At 39.6% G+C, this 9,625-nt stretch overlaps 1 non-coding gene across 1 annotated transcript; it reads left to right on the top strand.

Moving 5' to 3' along the window:
• The first annotated feature begins 2,810 nt into the window (after window positions 1-2,810).
• On the top strand, window positions 2,811-2,917 carry LOC148045209 (U6 spliceosomal RNA). The gene has a single exon (XR_015697223.1). It is a non-coding gene; the product is annotated as a U6 spliceosomal RNA (small nuclear RNA).
• Window positions 2,918-9,625: the final 6,708 nt, after the last annotated feature.

Below are 9,625 nucleotides of genomic sequence, written 5' to 3'. Positions count from 1 at the left end.
TTAAGTTAGCAAAACAGTTGTTAAGTGAATTTGGCTTTCATTGACTTTGCTTGTGAGAAGGTCACAAAAAGTGATCACATGACCCCCCCCCCAAGGACGCTACAACTGTCATAAATATGAACCAGTTGCCAAGCACCCGAATTTTGATCATGTGACCATGGGAATTTTGATCATGTGACCATGGGAATCTTGATCATGTGACCATGGGAATCTTGATCATGTGACCATGGGAATTTTGATCATGTGACCATGGGAATATTGATCATGTGACCATGGAAATGTTGATCATGTGACCATGGGAATCTTGATCATGTGACCATGGGAATTTTGATCATGTGACCATGGGAATATTGATCATGTGACCATGGGAATGTTGATCATGTGACCATGGGAATTTTGATCATTTGACCATGGGAATCTTGATCATGTGACCATGGGAATTTTGATCACGTGACCATGGGGACCAATGGTCCAAAGGGTGAAAAAAACTCTCATAATTTCCTATTCTTAGTGATGTTTTAACTTTGAATAATCTCTAAACAAATTGTTGCAAAATTGAGGACTACTTATATAAGATGGGCTTGTAAGCATAATCATTTCAGGGCAACCTATCCAATTCCACTAAAATGATATGAAAAGTGCCACCAGAATTCAGAGTCTCTCAAACCGAGTTTGTCTTAATTGAGCTGAGGGAATAATCTGATCCATCTAAATTAATTACCACTTTTGGTAATGTAAATGTCACATGGGTCAATTCAGATACCATCACTTTATCAGAATATTTATATTATTTGATAACCTTGCCTTTTCCTTTCCTCTTTTAATGTTCCGCCTAACACATTTCTATGTCAAAATAATAGCAAGAAAAATAAGAAAATTTAGGATGCCCAAATAAATCGGACAGCTCTTGACATGAATGAATCTGATATATGAGTCAAATTGCAATGCTAAGCAAGTAAGTTACTTAAAAGTAAATGACCCTGAAATCTATATGGCTTAGGCATGTTTTATTTATTCATCAAATTCAAGAAGCAGCTCTTTTTTTACGAGCGAGATTTCATGGGGAATATTAAAATATAAAATCCACCTGCAGCGGGGGGTGAAGGGAAGAATATAGGTACTTGACTCATATAGTAGTATGCATACATACTTATGGGATGACTTTTCTTTCCAGATAACATTGTGCAGTGGAAATGAAGCATGCTGAAAAAAGAATGGGAGAGAACTTACATAAGATGGTTATAAGACTGGCCACAATTATATTTCACTGCAATGTGCTCTGCAATGTGCTCTACATGGGGCTGCCCTTGAAGAGCATCCGGCGACTTCAGCTAGTCCAGAACGCGGCCGCGCGAGTGATTGTGGGTGCACCTCGGTTCGCCCACATAACACCTATCCTCCGCGAGCTGCGCTGGCTACCTGTTGATCTCCGGGTGCGCTTCAAGGTGCTACTTGTCACTCATAAAGCCCTCCATGGTAGTGGATCTGCGTACTTGAGAGACCGCTTACTGCCAATTACCTCCCTGCGACCAATCAGATCGCATAGATTAGGCCTCCTCCGAGTACCATCTGCCAGCCAGTGTCGACTGGCAACCACACGGAGGAGAGCCTTTTCAGTAGTAGCTCCGACCCTTTGGAACGATCTCCCCGTGGAGATTCGTACCCTCACCACCGTCCAGACCTTCCGCACAGCCCTTAAGACCTGGCTAGCCCGTCAGGCCTGGGGATAAAGATAATCGGTCCCCACCCGAATGATGAATGAATGTTGTTCACTATTTTACTTTCATGTACTATTTTGTGTCTACTGTCTGTACCCCCCCTTCCTCATTTTATGTAAGCCGCCCTGAGTCCCCTCAGGGAAAAGGGCGGCCTATAAATATTAATAAAATCAAAATATATATATATATATTTTGGTGAACATTCCTTTTCTCTCAATTAGAGTTCTCAAAAAAAATCATTTCTTTCTCTCCACTTTCACTTGATGTATGGCCTAAAGACCACTCTTTCCAAGGATATAGAGCTACTTATATAAGAAGATTTCTGGCTGAGCAATCTTATCTGCCTACTTGAAAAAAAAACACTAAGCCGAACGTTCCATTAAGTCCAAAGCAGGGTGGAAATAAGAATCAAATATCATTCTATTTCCCCTGTCATCTTTGAGTGGAAATCCTGATTTAATTCTTCTTGTAAGCAAAAAGTGTGGAAAACCTGTGTGATACTTCAGTGTATAGTCTCTTGCAAAGGAGCAGGGGAACTTTGGATCCTAGAGATCCAAATGTCTTCTTTGATAATATACAATAGCTATCCTTTTCCCACTCATGATGACAAATCTCAATGCTAAGGTATATCTCATCTTAACTTGGGCACAATTGAACAAAGAGATAATTTGTAATTTTCTGTAATCACTGCTATAAAGAAAGAGAGGAGAGAAAAAATGCTTATCTGAAAGGTGACAAGAGAGATCTTTTAGAGACTCAATAAGGACTTATTTAGGTTATTTGTGTTGGTGGTATGATGTTTCTCAGGGTTATTCTCTCTTGCTCTTTCCCCCTCAATTGAAAGCTTTGTGATAGAATTCCTGCTGAAATAGTGCCTTAACCAATTTTGGAAGTCTACCTCCACATAAAAGAGTTTCAGCACTTGCATGAAAATGTACCTTAGGATTCGGCGCACTTCTATACCATTTCGGTTAAAATCAAAATTCGGGAAGACCTCAGTGTGAAAGCATCAAATCAATAACACCTAGAGGTACAGCAATGAGAAGAAAGGTCTTAAAATGATAAGGGTGCCATCAAGATGGTTTCTATTCTGTGCTCGCTTCGGCAGCACATATACTAAAATTGGAACGATATAGAGAAGATTAGCATGGCCCCTGCGCAAGGATGACACGCAAATTTGTGAAGCGTTCCATATTTTTGTACTTAATAATGGCAGCAAGACTGTTGGTGGCGCAATACTGGAAGAAGGAAGATTTGGCTACTATTCAAGAATGGACATTAAAAGTGACAAACTTAGCAGAGATGGCTAAAATATCAGCATATCTTCTCAAATGAGAAATATACTATACTGTGTACGGGCTCTGGGAAGTCGGAGGGGAGGGAGGTGGGGTGTTAGGGGGGAGGGGAGGGGGGATATATACCATGTGTTAGATTTCAATGTAATGCGATTTCACATGTATACTGTTTCTCTTTAATTTCTCTGTAAAAATAGGACAAGCTGAATACATTGACATATAGTAGAAATACACCAAGGGGAGGAGGAGTGGGATAGAAGAAAGAGGGGTAGGGAGGGCGGGAGAGAGGATGGGAGGGAGGGTGAGAAGGAAGGGAGGGAGTGGACCGGGAGAGAGGAGTGGTAGAGGGGGAGGAGAAGTAGGGTAGAGGGGAATGATGGAGGGAAGATAGTAAGTTGGAGGGGGACGGAAGAAAGAGGTGTATGGAGAGTGGAAGAGGTATATTGCGTTTCTATTTGAGTTTGAGTTTGAGTTTCATTTTATTTATATTTCTGGGGGTATTGTTGACAAGAGGAATTGTGGTGATTATTGTTTAATGTTGTATGGCCCCGGTTATGCACAGTATATATGTGACTGTATGAAAATGAAAAATGGAAAATAAAAACATTTTAACAGTCAAAGGAGAAATATAAACTGGAGTGGAGAAGATGGATTGATTATATTCAAAATAAATATGGGACTAAGAAATTCCAGATAGTTTATGACTGAAAAAGTGAGGAACGATATAATCTGTTTCGTGTTAGCCTAACAAGAGAGGAGTTAAAGCTCAAATGAAAGATGATACTAACTTTCTTTAAGTTTATTTTAGAACATCTTTGTTAAAGATTTATACCCTGTATTTGTACTGGGAAATTTGGGGGGGGGGGAGGTTGGGGGGTTGGGTTCGGGGGGGAGGGGGGGAGGTAAATATTTGTAAAAGCTTATTTTTTTAAAAAAAATTCAATAAAAAAAGATGGTTTCTATTCCTTTACAGGTGAGTTTATTGTCAAGTGCCAGGAACATCAGGCGATCCAGACAGTTCAAATATGTATACAGATTTATTGTTAAGCTTGAGCTCTGTACAAGAATCTGAATTGTTAACAACCAAGGTAAATTAGCGGGAGATAAGAGTAGAAGGAATTCTACTCTTATCGTCTGCTAATTTTCCTTGGCTGTTAGTAGTTCAGATTCTTGTACAGAACTCAAGCTTGCCATAAATAAAGGTGGACTGAACTTAGATCACTTGTGGCAGCGAAGGGACTCGTGACTGATGATGTGTTTGACCCCTCCCTTGCTCTCAGCCTGCTCATCTCCTACAGTTAGACAATAATTTCAGAAAAAAAGTTATCCATGTCTAGTCAGAATTTTGGAACAAGTGCTGGGATGGGAGGAGGAGAGTCTGAGTTCTAGAAAAATGAGAAAGTTTAGGGTCTCTTAAAATCCCCCCCCCAAAAAAAACCCCATACCAATGAAATTCAATAGCAAATCATTAATAAAAAATATGGCTTCAAATTTTAAGAGCTACGCAGTCAGCTGTGGAAGGATTGTACAGGTAGTCCTCGATTTACAACAATTTGCTTAGTGACCAAAGTTCACTAAGTGACATTTTTCACACTTATGACCATTGCAGCATCCCCATGGCCACGGGATTTACATTCGGACCACTTGGCCAGTCATAAAATGGGGCAAAACTCACTTAATATATTTCTCATTTAATGGCATAAATTTTGGGCTCATTGGCAGTGACAAGTTGAGGATTATTCGTATTTCTTTGCAATCATCTGTTGAAGCCCCCAAGAGCCTCAATAGCTCTTAGAGGGTGCTAACGACCAGATAACCGCAAATAAATACAAAACTTCCATCCTCCCCCATCTTATCAGAAGTTATCCTTCCATCCTCCCACCATCCACTCCCAAATGTCATTGTGTATCCTTCCATCCCCCAGGCATTAGAACTGATGAAGCTTTTTGGATGAGGAGTAAAACATTTTCTCCTCCTTCCTCAAGCTGCCTTTTGAAGAAAAGAAAAGCATCTTTGAGATGGTCAATCAAGTCCCCCCCCTCAACATGCCGACTTTCAAATTATGTTACAAATAAAGTGTGTGTGTGTGGGGGTGTCTCCATAATGGTGGGTTTCAAAAATTGTTCGAACCTACTCTGTGGGTGTGGCCTCCTTTGTGGGAGTGGCTAAACTCAGCCAGTTTAGTACAATGGTTAAGGCTCAGGCTAGAAACCAGGAGATGAGGAATTCTAGTCCTGGCTTGGGCATGAAAGCCAGCTGGGTGATTTGGGGCTAGCTATTGTCTCTCAAGCGACTGGCTTGTTGTGAGAAAAAAGGAAAAGGAGGGAGAATTACAGTAGTGGGTTTTTAAAAATTGTTCGAACCTACTCTGTGGGTGTGGCCTCCTTTGTGGGAGTGGCTTGCTGCCCATGTGACCAGATATGAAGATGCCGACGACACTTGTCAGAACCACCTTAAATTACCTCACACCCAGTACTGGCATGCATAAGAATATGATGTAATCTTGTTTTTTAAAAGGCATCTTTGGTTTGCGTTAAAACAACTTCAACACACGCAATGTTCTGATTGCACCACAAACGCAGTAGTCATCCTTATCTTTCACAGGGGCACTTATGAGTTTTATAAATATGAGCATTATAGTGTAGAATAATCATATCCAAGGACCAGTGGTGGGTTTCAAAAATTTTTGGAACCTCTTCTGTAGGTGTGGCCTGCTTTCCAGGTCCACTGGTGGAACCTCTTCTAACCGGTTCAGTAGATTTGATGAACCGGTTTTACCAAATAGGTGCAAACTGGTAGGAACCCACCTCTGATGCACATGTTATTTAAGGCATTTAAATGGCAGGATGGTAACCCATTGCTTATCTTTCTTGCAAGGTTAATGCAGCAGTATACGAATAAAGCAACTGCGAACTTTAGCATTTTTACCGTGCCTATCCTAATTTAAAAATTGTGTTAAAATGGTAGAGTGTTAAATTATTAACTAAGAATTATTGGTACTGAAAGACTATTGATCCCTTATCTGTTCTTGACAATTAACTCACCAAAGCTAAAAATAGCAGTACAGGATTCCAACTTTCAGCATTTTGCCTGTCTCAAGGGATTTATTGACTAAGTAAAAAGACGGCAGATGTTGGAAATCAGGATTAGAACAGCATTACTCAGGGTTTTTAAAAAAAATTAAATGCAAATACTAACTTCCATATTGCTTTAGCACCATCAGCATTTAGAGCATTTAACCGGATTGCTGAAGTAAACAACACAAACGTTGGTGCATTTACTGGTTAAAAAAAAAAAATCAGATTCCTCCTAATTTATATATTAGCTTTTCTTTTCCCTTGATGGAGTAGCTATTATGCACTGCGATTGATGGGATGATAACATGCTCATTAACAACATATTCTTCTTACATATGGTATCAGAGTATGTTGTTTTAGTTATTATATTTCTATTTTAGAATCTTTCTGTTTTAGCCCCACATAAACATCTGTGTGAGGGTAATTGGGAGCCACTCGGCGTTTGATATAAGATGGAAGGTTACACCAATGTTTTAAATCAATAAAATAAATAATAAATGAACTGAAGTCATATGGAAGAGTGTGTAAAATCATCCCTGGCCAGGAAAGTAAACTCATATATTATGCTAGGGACAAACATCTTCATAACAATAGGTAAATTCAAATTAGGTAGGTAGATGGAAACTTTTTTGTTTTCTATTTTCCCCAAAGGTTATAGGCTCCTTCGTCGTCACTTATAAAGCCCTTCATGGTATTGGACCTGGGTACTTGAGAGACCGCCTGCTGCCAATTACCTCCAATAGACCGATTAGATGCCACAGATTAGGCCTCCTCCGAATTCCATCCACTGGCCAATGCCGACTGGCGACCACCCGGAGGAGGGCCTTCTCTGTGGCTGCTTCGGCCCACTGGAACGAGCTCCCCATGGAGATTCGAACCCTTACCACCCTCCAGGCCTTCCACAAAGCCCTTAAAACCTGGCTGTTCCGACAGGTCTGGGGCTAATGAGCTTTTGTCCCCGCTCGAATAGTATGGTTGTTGTGTGTTTTTAAATTGTGGTATTGTTTTGTTTAGCCGCCCTGAGTCCCCTTCGGGGAAAAGGGCAGCATAGAAATATAATAAATTCAATTTAATTCAATATAATTTCACAATGTCTGCTATATAAACCAATTTAAATTTTAGTCAGCATAGCTTATATAAAACATGATGATAGTGATGATGAGGGTGATCTTTCTAAAATTAATGAAAATTAGACTACAGTCTAATTCCTTGTTGGTAAATATGTCTCCTTTCAAGAGCCTTGACTGAAGGTTTTACAAAGGGAACAGTAGGGTTTTTTTTCAGCATTTCTCATGGCAGCACCTCATATTTTTTACGTAATGACCAGTGGATTAATTTAGTAACTCGGTCGTGTCTAGCTTTGTAATCAGTTTGTGCAATTTTGCTGCATTCACATATTAAATGTGAAACAGTTATTGCAAAGTCGGCAGTTTGGGTTGTCAGTGGATTTTTGTATTTTCACTTTAATGACATTAGTTTGTAGTGCTTGTTCTTGAGCAGCCAGTATTAAGCCTTCCGTTTCTTTCTTGATCGTTCCCATCTTAAGACATGTCCATGTCAAGTTATCATCACATTTTACTTCGATGTTTTTCAAGTGCTGTCCATGCAAAGCTTTGGTTTTCCATCTATTTAATCTGTCCTCCAGCTGTTTTTCTTTATATTCTGCCTTTGTTTCTGTTGTTTTTATGCTGTTCTCCGTTTTTACAGCCTGCAGCAATTTTTCTGTACTTTGGTTCACACAATCATTCAAACTTTATTTTTCTTCTTCTACAGTTTGATGGATTTACAAAATCCCCCTGTCCCCCTATTTTTCTTGGCAAGTACAACCTGTCGATGTCACTTTGTGGATATAAAGTGTGATGGTACCTATTCAAAGGTTTGCATCATCATGATCATCATCACCATCATCATCACCATCATTATTATTATACAATTGTATCACAGCGGCCAGTTGTTTCGCCGGATTTGGCATTGGTTACTAGTCGGGCCCCACCCAGGGGCCTAGGACGTCGTAACGTATTTTCGTAATATGCGTGCAGATCCAAGCAGTGCGGCTTTTTGCATTTGACTGATGGTGATTTTGTCAATTTTTAACTGTTTTAAATGTAATTCCAGTGCTTTTGGAATAGCACCCAGTGTGCCAATTACCACTGGAATTACCACTGCTGGTTTGTGCCATAGTCGTTGAATTTCGATTTTTAAATGTTCCTTCTCGGCGACCCTGCTATCACCTGGTATTGCGATGTCTATGATTGTGACCTTATTTTTCTCAACCAGTGTGATGTCTGGTGTATTATGCGCCAGTATTTTGTCGGTTTGTATACGGAAATCCCACAAGATCTTGACCATCTGATTTTCGGTGACTTTTTCAGGCTGATGTTCCCACCAGTTTTTTGCTGTTTTGATATTATAATTTTTGCACAAATTCCAATGGATCATTTGTGCTACTGAATTGTGCCGCAATTTATAATCAGTCTGCGCGATTTTTTTACAGCAGCTGAGTATGTGATCAACAGTTTCATCAGCTTCTTTGCAAAGTCTGCATTTGGCATCATCAGAGGATTTTTCGATTTTGGCCTTAATGGCATTTGTGCGGATAGCTTGTTCTTGCGCAGCCAGGATTAGTGACTCTGTTTCTTTCTTTAATGTACCTGTTGTTGTTGTTGTTGTTGTTGTTGTTATTATTATTATTATTATTATTATTATTATTATTATTATTATTTTAATCTTTGGTGAGATTCACAGCCTTTGGGGCTGGTTGGTAGCTCAACAGCTCAAGTCCTAACCAAGGACCTAGGAACTGTTAAGGTAACGTCGGAGGATATAAGCTGTTCCAAGTAGGGTGGTTTTTTGTAGAATCAGGATGTTCAAGTCTGATAAATTTAGAATTTTCAAATAGCGAGGTAGCCCTTTGGGTATTGCTCCAAGGGCTCCAATTACAATTGGGACAACACACGATTTCTTTTTCCACAGTCGCTCAACCTCAATTTGCAAACAGATGTTGCCTAGGAAACAATCAAACAAGAGAAAGAGGTCATCATAATTGGAGAAAAAAACTTTAGAAGTTTCTTTCTGCTCTAATTGATCAGATATTTAAAAGTGGTGGTGGGAAGTTTGCACTTTCAGATTTGAAAGATTTTGTTAATATGTCCTTACATTAAAGTAGATTGAACTCATCTAGTTGGATTTCCTGTCTGATTTACCTGGGAGGCTGATGCACTGGAATGATCACAGCCAATTTATGCCAAAATCTTCCAACTTTGAGAAATTTCCTACCAGTTAGAACACATAAGCAGTGGAATGACTTGCCTCCAGAAGTTGTGGGTGTTCCAACACTGGAGATTTTAAAGAAGAGATTGGACAACCATTTGTTTGAAATGGTATAGGGATTCCTGCCTGAGCAGGGAGTTGGATTAAAAGACGTCCAAGATCCTTTCCAACTTCCAATCCTGTCATTCTGTAATTTTTAGAACTTGATACTTTGTGATATTCTTCAATTCTTTGTCATTATACTATCAACCTGGTACTGCCATAT

This window comes from Thamnophis sirtalis, unplaced genomic scaffold, assembly GCF_051295495.1.
Source record: "Thamnophis sirtalis isolate CommonGarterSnake01/CBP01778 unplaced genomic scaffold, rThaSir2_p1.2 scaffold_6, whole genome shotgun sequence".
In the NCBI taxonomy this organism is placed as follows: domain Eukaryota; kingdom Metazoa; phylum Chordata; class Lepidosauria; order Squamata; family Natricidae; genus Thamnophis; species Thamnophis sirtalis.
This window is presented reverse-complemented; position numbering and strand designations above follow the sequence as displayed.